Raw genomic sequence first — 14,401 nt, 5'->3', positions numbered from 1 at the left:
AGAGCAAAACAATAGAAGTTAAGTTTTAACTATAATTATCATATAGTAAAAACGGTGCCAGATAGCGAGAAGCGGTTTTGTGAAACTGATTAAACGTCACAAGAATATATTCCACTCTAGTCTTTTTATTAAAACCAAAAGTGATATAAGTCTGTTACCACTTCCGGTTTGATTAATAATTGAGGAAATATAACTTCATAAATAACCAAACTCTTTCACGTGGTGTACACGTGACACTAATACTTGGTTCTTGCCAGCACATATACGATTTACAGCACAAAACGGTGTTTTATTTGTACGATCTCCAATCTTGTAATTTACATTATTACATTATGTATTTGCAAGCATAATATTCTGAAGAAATATATGTAATTTGCAACACTGTTGATTATTAGTACCTCGGAGAAAGAAGGAAAAAGAAATGAAATGCGTTCATACGAAAGACTAAAAAATTTAGCCACATTGAATTATATTTTTTCACCCATTAATTGAGTTGAAAGTTAAGTTGCTGGTAATTCAGGGTCAGGAATAATAAAACAGCACGCGTTTTCCCTCCATACTGCACGCTCAATTGACCTACGGACATGCAAGTATCTCAATAATGCCTAATTTCTTTTCTTTTGTTCCATTCCTGGAGATTAAATAAAAGGTGCCACTTGTTGTATTGTTTATTTCGTAAGTTGATTGCGTTCAGTTGTGAAGCAGGAAAACATGGTTGCAAAGGTAAGGAAAGATTGTTCTTTCTGTTGCTCCATTATTTCTTATGGTTGGTGAGGTATGGAAACGGAAAACGAAAGTGCATCAGGAACATTTTTCATCTACGATTTTCGTTGAAATCCGTATGTGGTACGAGGTAATAAGAATAGCACAGGAGCTAAAATAGGGTAAGGAGAAGCTGACAATTATATAACCAAAGTATTTTTTTTATTTATTTATTTATTATTTTTTTTCATAAAGAGAAACTAGCTGAATCTGCGCTCTCTACACAGCGCATCATTCACTGAGCATGAATCTCGTTGTCATTCCTCACAGCATCTGTACATGTCCCTTTACAGATACAAGTGAAAGATATCTTGATAAATGATTTGGTGTTTCATTTTAATTGGTAGAGTATTTCTCTCTCTCTCTTTCTCTCTCTCTCTTTCTCTCTCTCTCTCTGTAGGTGGGGGTGTGAGTGTGTTATATATATGTGTGTGGACAACACCAAAAGACACATTTCAAATTATTTCATTTATCAATCAATTACCGAATGAAAATTGAACATTTTTAGTGAGATCCGATTTAAGGGAGAAGCTAGGGCCTCGCAGCCTGGATCTGTAAGTCACTGCTATTTTTTTAAAGGCTTAATTACAACTTTGAAAGCATTCAGGCGAAAATAAAGACTTTTATGTAGTATCTGGATTTGAAAGATCAGCGCTGTGTTAAGATTAGTTAAGAGCTATATGCACCAGCTTCGCTATAATTTTTCTTTTCGCCTATGGGGGCCGCAGTTAGCTCAATGGTAGAGCGTTCACCTCTGGTGCTCTGGTCCCGGGTTCGATCCCAGCCCCCACCAAGTGAACTTTGTGGTGGACAAACACTGTGTGCGCGGGTTTCCTCGGGTTCTCCCGTTTCCTCCCACTTTCTTCATTTCACTATTTCATTCATTACTCATCATCACCGTCTCCTTTAGCCTAACCGGCATAAGGGTGGAACCAGGGGCATCATTTCGGGGGGAGGGAGGAGCATTTGTAATAAGTAAGTGAAAAGCGGGAAATTTTACTTATATCAAGGGGTCTTGCCCCCCCAAGCCAAATCTGAAATGACGCTACTTCGTGGGACGTAAAACTCAAAGATTTCATTTCATTTTTTTTTTCTTTTCGCCTATGACACGTTTCTAATCTAGTTGTGTCTCGTAAGAGAAAACAAATTGAATTTTGTGAAGAATTTCCCATCTCGGGATTCTGCATAACTAAATAAAAAATTGATTTTTTTTTAGTGAGTATATTTTACTAAAATAGTTTAGTAATTTAACTTCATTGATGATAACCTGTTGGAAGAAGTTCTATACACTCCGAAGAAGGTCAAACGTATTGATACATATATTTTGTGATTTTTTTTATTGACCATGTCGTAACGATGGAAACTGGTTGACATAGTCGAGTGGTCTGAAATTCTAATGAAGCAGCTCAAGATATTTCAGTAACTTCTCTGACTCTCATCAACAAAATTTGCGGCAATCGTTTAGCTATTCAGTTAATCATGGTTTCTACACTGGAATCGAACCGAATGCACGTATTCTAACTAGGGAGCACTTTGATTAATATGTATGCACTTCAATATGTTTTCCTGTGTTATTCTTTTATACGCAGATTAATCATGTCACTACCTGTAGACTCAATTTTAAGAGGCTGTTTTCACACACCAAAGTATTCAGACCTCATTCTTGGTTAGCGTACGCGCCTTTCGCGTGGGAGACCCGAGTTCGATCCCCGGCGGGAGATAATGTGGTTCGGATTCCACATTAATCAGCAGGTCCATGTCTCATAGAGCCTCGCTGCTGAATGGGACGTTAAGCTAAAAAATCAAACCATTATTATCTTTTTCTTTCTCTGTGTTTTCCCACTTGTGTGGAGCCGACGTTTCTCATGTGTCTTCTTTTATCATAAAGGCTCTCCAAATTACTTCTCTGTTAGACTTTTCTCCCAGAAATTATTCTTAACAACAAGCTCCGATTTCTCTTTAAATTTGGGGGGGGGGGGGGCGATTCAGATGCAGAGGTCATACATATGAGGATTTTAAGACAAATTGCATTCAAATTATGCAAAATATCGTATATTCACAAATGCAATGAGGGGGCCACATGAGCTTTAGGGGGCCTGGCCCCTTGCCCCTCCCCCCCAGGATCGGCGTGTTTGCTTAATAATATCCATCCGTCTCCTTTTTGGTCTCCCTCTATTTCTTACCCATCTACTTCCATTGCTATTACTTTTCTGACCACATAGTCGCTTGTTTTTCTCAGATGATTGTACCACGACAGTCTTTTTTCTTGGATCTTTTTACGTATGTCAATAACCTTCGTTGTTCTTCCTACTCTCTCACTGCTAACTCTGTGTTTTCTTGTTATTCCACACATTTATTGCAGCATTCTCATTTCGATAACTGAATCTTTTTTTTTTTTTTTTTGCTTTCTTTATTGGCCATGTTCGTGCTCCGTATATAATTGCTGGTCTAACCGTTGTTTTGTGAATCATCTCTTTGTTATTTACTGTCATATACTTTCATCCTTCTTATTTGCCTTTTCACCATTTGACTTTTATCAATGTCAGCTTACCTACCAACTTTTCTCTTCTTCATATTGTTTACTGATAAAGACAGCAGCAAATTGTAACGTCTTAGACCATTCTATTGGAAATGACTAAATTGACCTAGTCTATGTAATAGTAATATACAGGGCTGGCCCTAGGCAATTTACCGGCCCTTGCAATGTCACCATTTTCCACACCCCTTTCTCCAGAAAGAATAAATTTTAAAAGTCACAATTTTAAGTATGCTACCCAATCATGAATAACTAGCTCTTTTATGTTTATTTCTTGATTTTCCATCTTCAATGATAAAAAACTTGTTTGCAGCAAGGACAAGGCTAGTTTCCATATCAAAACTGTGATAACTCACTAAATTGAGCAGGTGTTCGCTACTGTTCGATCTGGCTTCGATAACTGAGTTCTTGTATTTAACAACAATCAAGCGATTCATGCTGGGATTTTTTTTTTTGACCATTTACTTTAGCACTATCCAAGTGAACTTAGACTAATGCGACCTAAACATGATTTATTAATGTAGTATTCAAAGAGGTCAGTTTAGTAAATTTAACTACCATCATCATGAAGTCTGTTTCCAACAAGAAATATTTATTTTAAATAATATGGTTATGATAGATTTTGTCGCCCCGTGCAAATGCACGTGTTGCATATATGGTACAGGGGGCCCTGGTAATAGTACAAATACAAACAATGCAATCTTTCTATGGATTCTAGATTTATTTTATCTTTTATTTCTTCATTCCTTCAATATTTATAACTTTATCGATTTCTCAATTTAACTTACTTTTATTTAATTCGCTTAAAAGTAATTGTTTATTTAAATAGTGTCTCTTTTCTTGTAGGTTGCAATTTTGTCTCTAGCAGTGCTCTTTGCCTTATTGGTCAGTGCACTGGGTTCACCTATTATCGGTAAGCTTATATACTATATATAAACAACTGTGAATAATTTAGATACAAAATAATTAATTTTAAAATATGCCATTTTAGTTCATGGCTATCTGTATAATAAAATTAGAAGCTCTGACTAACTGAACAATGCTTAGACCAAAACTACTTAGGGCAGAAACTTGAAATTTAAACAGTGCATAGAATTTGTGACGAAAGATAAAATACTAACGAAAGATGATTGGAAATTTGACACGAAAAGGGGGTAGAATGCGAGTTGCAGTTATTATAATACACTGTACACATTTTAGAATTCTTTAAGTTTACGGATATGAAATTTCATATAATTAAACTCTTCACATATTTTAAAGTTTGTTTTTTTAATATTTAAATTAGAAGGTAAGAAAAAGGGATGAGAGGTTTTGATTGTTAAATTAAGATGTTCATATTGCAGAATACCGTAAGTTTATAGGTTTGAAATTTTGTATTTAGACTTTTCATTTAAAAACATGTTTAAGCGTTTTAATGTGATCTATAAGGAATAAAAAAAAATTGCGGGGGGGGGGGCACGGTGGCTCAGTGGTAGAGCGTTCACCTCCAGTGCTTGGAGTCCCTGGTTCGATCCCAGCTGGTCCAGTGTGGACTTTGTGGTGGACAAACACCGTGCTCGTGGGTTTTCTCGGGGTTCTCCCGTTTCCTCCCACTTTCTTCATTCCACCATTTCATTCATTTCTCATAATCACCGTCTCCTTTAGCCTAACTGGCATAACCGAGGGACGTAAAAACTTTAAAAAAAATTGTTAGGTATACCACACTAAGATGCTCATACGTATCTCGGAATACGATACCTAAGGTCTAGAAAAATGAAATTTGATATTTATTTTTAAAAAAAAATACTTAACTTTTTACTTAAAAAATAAGAATTCTTTAGGTTTAGAGATATGAAACTTGGTTTTTAGATAATTTAAAACAATTAAACTGTGTGAGCGGTCACAGGCAATGTTTCTTCCAGACACGTTTTGGGGAGGCACTGTTCCCCCTCCCCCGAGCTCTGAGAGTGCAACCCGGAGGAAACCAAAATAATACGTCTATAATATAACAATAAATAGAAAAATACCAACAGTGCTCCCCCGGAATACTAAGTGTGCCCCCCAGAACATTGTTTCTGAAGGAAACACTGGTCCCGGGTTCGATTCGTGGGGGGAGACACTCGGTCGAAAAGATGTAAAAGTTTCTCCTGGGTTTTCCTCATTCCCACCAGGCAAATACCGGAGTGGAACGTAATATAATAGTCCCAGACCGCTTCCTTCCTTCCCTATTGCTTTCTTGCTTTTAAATTTTCCGGATTAGTGTGATCATTGAGAAATGTTATCCCTCATATGTGACGGGCTATCATGACTACAGATCCCAAAAGCTGAGAAATCTAATTCCTAATCTTAATCTTAATTAAACGCATGTTCCGGCGTTTCTTAAGATTTGACATAGAAGGAAAAAAAAGAAAGAAAGAAAGAAAGAAAAAGAAAAAGTATAGAGGGCTATTCGAGCTCGATCCCGCAGAAGTCTGCCGATAATGCACGAACATCTCCACACGTGAAGATGTACCAGGTGTGTTAGTTGAAATTTGCCGGTTTTTTCGAGACAGAAAACACTGAATATTCAGGGAATCTCACAATTTCTTTCTTCAAAATAATGACCATTGGGTTCTACACACTTTGCCCATCTTTTAGGCAAATCATGGACACAATCCCAAAAAAACTTTTTGTCTTTCGAGCCGAACCATTCGACGAGCCATTTTTCGACGTCTTCAAAATTAGCGAAGTGCTGCTCTGCAAGTGAGTGTCCCATCGAGGTGAAAAGGTGATAGTCCGACGGGGCGAGGTCTGGAGAGTACAGCGGGTGCGGTAATATTTCCCAATTAAGTGTTTTTAATGTGTCCTGCACCAGTTTAGCGGTACGAGACGGCGCGTTGTCATGTTGCATGATAACCTTGCCATGTCTTCGGGCCCATTCCGGCCGTTTTTCGATCAACGCATGATTCAACTTAATAATTTGTTGTCTGTAGCGATCCGTATTCACTGTTTCACCAGGTCTTAATAACTCGTAGTACACCACACCACACTGGTCCCACCAAACACAGAGCATTGTCTCACGGCCAAAGCGATTTGGCCTTGCCGTCGATGGGCCGGCTTCACCAGGTGCAAGCCATGATTTATTTCGCTTCGGGTTCTCAAAATAAATACATTTTTCGTTCTCCGTGACAATTCGATGCAAAAATGATTTCCTTTCGAACCGTTGAAGCAGGATTTCACACACGGTTTTTCGCTTTTCCATTTGTCTATCCGTCAGTTGGTGTGGCACCCATTTTCCATACTTCTGGATCTTTCCCATGGCTTTTAAACGTTGGGAAATTGCTCCTCGAGTCACATTTAGTGTTTGTGCTAATGTTGCTTGCGATTGGGTTGGGTCTTCGTCTAATAACGCCTGCAATTCCTCGTCTTTGAATTTTTTCGCTGCACCGGGATGTTCCTTGTCTGTCAAATCGAAATCTCCACTTTTAAATTGACGAAACCATGTTTCGCATGTTCTAATCACTGGAGCATGTTCACCGTAGGTTTCTACCAGCAACCGATTAGCTTCAGCTGCTTTTTTCTTTTGATGAAATAAGAACAGAAATGCATGCCGCAAATGCGATTTACTTGGAACGAAACTCGCCATATTCACTGACGTAAACAACTCTGACGCTATTCTGTTGGCCGAATGTGACTTGTGTACCTTTGAAGGTTAATGTTTACTGAAACAAATGACGTACATGCCGCATCATAGACATGTATACATATTGCTAGAGACATTTAACGGTAAAACCGGCAAACTTCAACTAACACACCTGGTAGTTCTCATTAAAACTTATCTTCCCAGTGTCAAGAACGGGGACTTCTGTTAGTCTTTGAACAAAGCTTTAGAGGGTATGGCAGGTCAATAGTAGAGCACTCGCCTCTGGTGCGAAAGGTCCCTGGTTCGATCTCAAGGCATATAAGCTTGAAATGGATAATGTTGGTCTTCTCGGTATTTTCGCTTTGTTTATCATTACACCAATTATATTGTTATCATTTACTTTCTTTAATCACTTGTCTTTTTCAGCCTAAAAGACATACCGTGGGACTTAATATGAAAAATTCGATTTCAATAGAATAAAGCTTCGAAACACTTTAGTCAATAATCAAGGCTTAGATTTTGTTTTATTATTATTATTATTATTATTATTATTATTATTATTATTATTATTATTATTATTATTATTATTATTATTATTATTATTATTATTATTAACTCTAATTCAGCATATACTTACTGGAACGCATCGAAACTACATCCTAGAATTTACAACTCTTCAAATATTCTCATTTATTTTTGAAAACTTTATTTGACATCTCGTAACAGTTAAATATGTTTAATTGTTGTTATTTGCTGGATTTCAGCGTCCTCTTCAGCACAGATACTATATGAGTCGTAGCCCTACAGTTTAAAGTGGAATCCAAAGCCTGTAATGAGATCAATGCTCTCCAACTGGGAATCGAACCTTGGACTACGTGAACCAAAACATACGTGCTACATGCTAGACCAACAGAGATGGACTCATTGGGCCTTATGCAGAGTCATTCTGATGCGTGATTAGTGCCATATTAAAGAGTTCGACTAACATAGTTTCCTGCAATAGTGAACCCTTTAGTATGACGGTAATCATACATCAAAACAACTCTGCATAAGGCCCGTTGTGTTTAAATACGTACGACTTTTTCTCTCCCCATTTCCAATAATAATTTAAACGTAGATACCCTTAATTACATATTAGGTTCTTAAATTGTTACCACTACGAGGTTGTCATCAAAGAACTTAAAATTTCTTGGTTTTAATCTTTCACCGTTTTCACAATCTTCTATTGAAAGCATAAATATTTCTGATCAAAATTAAGACTTTCCTAATTATGATATGTCAATATTTAGAATGGTAAAACTGATAACACCTTGGCCACTAAACGAAACTCTGTAAGAAAATTGATCAATTTGAGTCTTGATTCTAACACGTATGCTTTGCTGTACCTTATATTGATTGACTTCCTTTGCTGTGTGAACAAACGCATGCAACACCTACCTCCCCTGTTTACGGCTCAATAATACGATTTACAGCGTAAACATGAAAGCCAAATCTTTAACTTCAGGATTGTGCCTTTTAGGCATATAAAGATGAATAATTACTGAAAATGAATAATTATGAAAAAAATTGATAAAAAATGTGAGAGGAAACAGGAGAAAATCCAAGAAGGCCTTAGTATACTGTTTTTTCACAATATTTGTAAAGTGTATGTATTTCCAATGGAAGTGCTTTGTCTCGTCTCTATCTCATATAAGAATTCTGTTTTGTCTTGTAAGCAATCACCCCTATACCTAAGTAAGTCTACAGTATTATATAAGTTGGAACTAATGGAGTTGTTGATGTTGATTATGAGTTGCTGTGAGCCTCATACATAGCGAGGCTATATGAGACGTGGACCTACTGATTAACGTGGAATCCGAACCACATGAGCTCCCGGCGGGACTCGAACCCGGGCCTCTCACATTAGAACTAATGGAATTGGAAGGGGTGGAATCAGGCCCGTAGCCAGCCCAAAAATGTAGGGGGACCGGCTGAAGTTAGGGGGGCCCGATCCAACCATATTATAGTTCATTTTCAAGCCTACCGTGAAAATTTTAGGGGGCCAGCAAAAATTTAGGGGGGAGGCCCCACTAGACCCCCTGGATACGGGCCTGGGTGGAATTGTACTTGAAGAATAATATGGGATTTTGAAAAGCGAATTCGGAATGACCATGCTTGATTTATTCGAATTAATTTTGCGGGGATTTAGTAGTATTGCCTGATTTACTTTATATCTTCGAGAGTAGCAGTTCTAGACAAAGTGGGTGGGGAAAACGATCAGACAATTTTCTTTATTAAGTTGTGATTATCATCATCGCCATCATCATCACAAGCATTCTGCCATTATTTATCTATATCTATCTATCTATCTATCTATCTATCTATCTATCTATCTATCTATATCTATATCTATATATATATATATATATATATATATATATATATATATATATATATATATATATATATATATATATATATATTACTATTATTCATTTGTAAATATAAAATACCATGGTATTTTTATGTGATTACTGATCTTACAGAGAAGAAAGCTGGATCATTGATTTTCCCCTGTGGTAAATCATTGTGCTTATTTTTCATTCTTATTTTAAAATAGAAAACAATTGCAATGAAATATAGGACTCGGGTTTTTAAAATCCACTTTCTCTTTCGAAAACTGTATCTAACTTTTAACTAAAAGGGAAGATCACTAAATAACGAATAAATAAACAAATCTCCTATACTTTTAAAACACAAATGTAGGTAATTTGTATGCATATTTGCTTTATTGAATTTATTGAATGATATGTTAAAATTTCAAGTTACGAAATAGTCTGCAACAATAAAGAAGCAATAATGGTCATGACAATGTTAAATACGTTTTCCAACATTAAAAATGTAGAGAAAAGTAACAGAGTATAAAACTTAAAATTGTAGGTTTATAGTAGAGGTTCATAGTAATGTGAAATACAAATATACATTTTTCCCCTATGTCTTGCAATTTGATTCCTATAGAATTAATAATTTGCTTCGATTTCCTCGCGGCACACCAGCGGCCCATTCGCGGCACACCGGTTGGGAAACGCTGCTCTAGGCGTTCTTGATTTTTTTACATTTAAATCGGTTTTATTTTCCCTTCCTCCACACTAGGGCTGCATGACACCTTTTACGTTTTTATTTTCTCCGTAAAACGATATCTAAATAAAAAAATCTCACTTCTGGATATTTTAAAAATGATTTGTGAATGCAACATTTTTTTTTTTTTCAGTTAGAGTAACTGATTTTTCACACACTATAAACAACGCAATCTAGCGATGTAACTCAGTATTCAGAGAGAAATTACAACAGGCAACCCCAACCTTATGATTACGAACCGCGGAGCAAATCTGTCTTCAGTTTTGAGGTGGGGTGCGTGGACGGGTAGCCTATCAGACGATGTAGATGAAATGGTAGTCGGATCACCACATTTCTCCCCCTCCCCCCAAAAGAGACACATTTCAAATCGTAGTATCGGGGGGACAGTCCCTCATGTTCCAAGATTGGAGGACATGTGCCCCTCATCCGCCAGGGAATTGCACCAGTGATTACGAATAATTTGATTTTAGCATCTTAACTTTCGTCTGTCAATATCAGCTTGATCATATCGCAGTGTCGATCAATCGTGATGTTACGAACAAAAGCTACTGTGAACTAATAGAAACAGAACTTCAAATGCTTCTGAATTTTCGTATGTACTGCAAGTATTTCTGGTCGTATAAAAAGGATTTGGGACCGTTAAGAGATGGTATATTCACTAAAATACAGTTAAACTGCAACAATGATTTGTTTAATGTATTTGATTGGATGGATTTGACTGTAGCGTCTGTTTCAGCGCCGACGTTATACTAGGACCAACGGCTTAACGTGGAATAGTAGCTACATGATGTCCACACCAGGAATTGTAATATTCATTTTTGTGTTTTATGTAGTCCATTTTTTTTTTAATGAAACTACTCCATTTTCTAATCAAATTATTCTGCGTTCACCCCTACGCGAAATCATATAGACTATGTTATACCTATATGATAATTATCAGTATCACATATCTCGTTTTTTAACTACTAAAAATCGTAAGAGCTTCCCTTTCTCTGAGGCATCTGGAAACCCTACTCCACACACACACACACACACACCGACAGACAGACAAAAGAAATTTACCCAAGATACAGTTTCCTCTAATATAATTCTCCTTCAAGAATGGAATCTCCGACAATATTGATAGGTATAAATTCCATTGTTTACAATTCGGAATTTTAATACCAAAATTTACATTTTCAACTTAAATGAATCTCCATGCTGGGATTATTGTTTCTGAATAAAAAATTAGAAATTTGAATGATTGGAATTCCATCTCCCCTTACGCGGATTGTATTGTTCTTAAGAAAAACTTTGAACCTTTCTTAACCATTCTCTAGGATACATGTTTCAATAAATCCTTTCTTTCTCATTCCCCCTTCCTGCTTTCGTGACCAAAGAAGATTCCTACTCACTTTTATTTTTTTAAAAAAGCTCTTGAGTGTTGATAAACCAGCCACTTTTATTATTTATTCATTTATATAATTACGGAAGTTGGATTTGGATCTCGCTGTATCAGTTACGGTTTCAGTTTCAAATATCGTAATGAATGTTTTCTTTGTTTTTCAGGTGCTAGTGGATATGGCTATGGCATAACTCATGGATACTATGGCGCTGGTTTGTACGGATTGCATGGCTATGGACTAGCTTCTGGCTACAGCTATCCTTACGGTTACGGAGGATTTGGCACTCATGGAGGCGGAATAGTCGGAGGAATCATTGGTTAATGAATTTATGTACCTATTATTGTATTTTGTATATTGTGTGAAATGAAGTAAATAAAAGTATTTGGCAATTGGTTGTGATTCAAATTCACGCATTTCAGTCACTATTCAGAAACAACTATTTTTGTTTGAAGTAGTCGACCGTTGACGTCAGAGTATTTCTTTCTGTTTGTAGAAGCAGCTGAAGAATCTGTTAAGAGCCAACAGTGAAAGTGTAGTGAGCCTGTGGGTAAGAGTTAATAATGTTGTCAGCAGGGTGCGAATTACCGGGGGGATGAGGGGGATTTTCCCCCTCAATCACATTTTGTTCCCCCCCACAAAGAAGTCAGCTGAAGTATCCCCACCGGGGATGCTCGCTTTCCCCCTCAAACTATGCTTAGTATAACTCCAAATTTCACTGATTTTTGTTATTTCTTGTAAATTTAATCTTCTAGCTGTATTTCGAAATGATCGATGTAAACTGTTCAGTTTTGGTCATTTCTACTTACCACCTAATTACCCACTATTTTCAACGTTGTTTAGTAGAACTATATTATTATGACTACGGTTGTTACTTGCAACTGTACCTTCGTACCCTTCAGTTCGTCATCGTTTGTGAATTTGAATGTACTAATTGCGTATAACAAAGCCACATATAGATTTATAAATGTTCTTAGCGGTTGGCCAAGAAGAAGTAAACAAATAGCTTCTTCTACCATACTTGGCAAAGTTCGGATATGTCATATTCATCCTCTATATTTGTATCGATTATCATCTTATTTTAATTTTTGTTATAACATGTTATTTCATTTTCCAGTGTACTCTTTGTTAGCATGTGGTCTTCATTCCCTAGTAGGTTGTGTGTATGCAACTCAAAAGTTGCATTTAATTTGTGATAATTAGCATAGTAATCACTGCTTTTACAGTTTACGGAAATGAACTTTTGAAACTGTACTCAAAATCTGAGATATAGGTATTCTCTCGTAAGTATATGTTAACGTACACGCTGGGGGATACGCTCCTAGTGAGCAGACATGTTAATGAAGGTGATTTTTAGGTGAATAAGCGAATAATTCAAGATTTGTTTCAGCATTTGTTAATACGACTGGTTCTCCGTGTCATTGTCCGTGTCTGTATAAGAATTTCAACTGGAGCGGGTTTTTTTTTAAAGTTAACCCTTCATTTTTCCATCTTTTCGCTGTACAGTTTGCTGTCCACGCAATTAATTTTGTCTGAAAAACTTCAGTGTAATGTTTTACTTTATTTGAATAACGTAGCCCATAGTGAATCAACCAGTGGCGAAGGGTGATATTTTGAAGAGGGTAGGCCCAATGTTCTACTACTACTACTACTACTACTACTACTACTACTACTACTACTACTACTACTACTACTACTAATAATAATAATAATAATAATAATAATAATAATAATAATAATAATAATAATAATAATAATAATAAAACAGATTAGACATAAATATTGTATACAGAAACACAAGAAGACAAATTCACATAAATTTAACGTAATTGTAGTCCATCGACAGCACTTATTTGATCCGGATCTCAATTTTCATAATGAAATTCACGTATGTGACTGATCGCTAATCTTAATTCGCCGTAATGCAATTTAATTGTTTAAATTGGATGTGATCAGGTTGGGAAGATGGATTATCACATTATCTGCGCTTCACAAGAAACATATGTTGTTTAGTCTACTTGTACTGAAACAAACTCTGCTTGTAAAATTTTGTCTTTAATTATATTGTTCAAAACACATAACAAGCATTCATCAAGTCATTTTGTGTGTCACTTAATTCCTCTTTAAAGGCAGAATCATACTTAAATATTTTTCATACGCTGCTCTTTATATGTCAACAACCCCGAATAACCCAAAAAAATTTTTTCACGAATGCATGCAGAACTTTCTTGCCCTACGTTTGTTCTATTTTCAACACACAGGCGTTGGTCTTCGTTCCTTAATAACACATTAATTTTAAAAAGATCACTGACATAGAAGATTCTATAATAGGAATTATAGTATGTTCATATTCTCCACTTACTGACATTTTCTCTCATTCATTTTTGCAAATGTAAGAAGAAAATGTCACTCACAATATCTCAAAATTGCACATTCTCTACTCAATTCTAATGAACTCAACGAGTCTGATTTCGTACAGGTTTGCTCCAACGTAACGGAATAAAGGGGCATTAGTTTGCAATAATAGACGTAGCACCTTAGAATTGCTTGTTAAAGGTTTTGCGTTGCATTAGAGTCCGCAATAACCAAAGTTGGAACGGGACGGAATGGGGCCCACGTTCTCTTGCTCTTTATTTGTTTGATATATCGAATCGAAATCGAAGGTCTCGCGAGAAACGCCTTATGTAGAAACGCAAGTCGATAAGCGCTGAGGCCGGTCTCTTCCGCAGGTTATTACCAACACGTTCTCTCGCGGGATTTTCTGTGTATCTTGGCAGTAGTCCTTCTGCCGCCTGAGACACTGCTCGGTGGGGAGATCTTAAGTTGACAAAACCAGAGCACCATACAATATGACGTCACTAAATGTGATAGTAAGTTGAGCAGTGTTTGCAACTGATTTGGTGTCAACTTATTAATTTTATACTAGAGTAACAGACCGGTAAAGAAAATATGTTTAAAAATGATTATCTGTTAATGAAGTAATATACTTAGAGAGATATTTGT

At 36.3% G+C, this 14,401-nt stretch overlaps 1 long non-coding RNA gene across 1 annotated transcript; it reads left to right on the top strand.

Moving 5' to 3' along the window:
- The first annotated feature begins 632 nt into the window (after positions 1–632).
- Positions 633–11,822, top strand: LOC145662124 (uncharacterized). The gene is made up of 3 exons (XR_014126988.1): positions 633–723; positions 4,145–4,211; positions 11,565–11,822. It is a non-coding gene; the product is annotated as an uncharacterized LOC145662124 (long non-coding RNA).
- Positions 11,823–14,401: the final 2,579 nt, after the last annotated feature.

The sequence above is a fragment of the Thermobia domestica genome, chromosome 10, assembly GCF_964235325.1.
Source record: "Thermobia domestica chromosome 10, izTheDome1.hap1.1, whole genome shotgun sequence".
Lineage (NCBI taxonomy): Eukaryota > Metazoa > Arthropoda > Insecta > Zygentoma > Lepismatidae > Thermobia > Thermobia domestica.
This window is presented reverse-complemented; position numbering and strand designations above follow the sequence as displayed.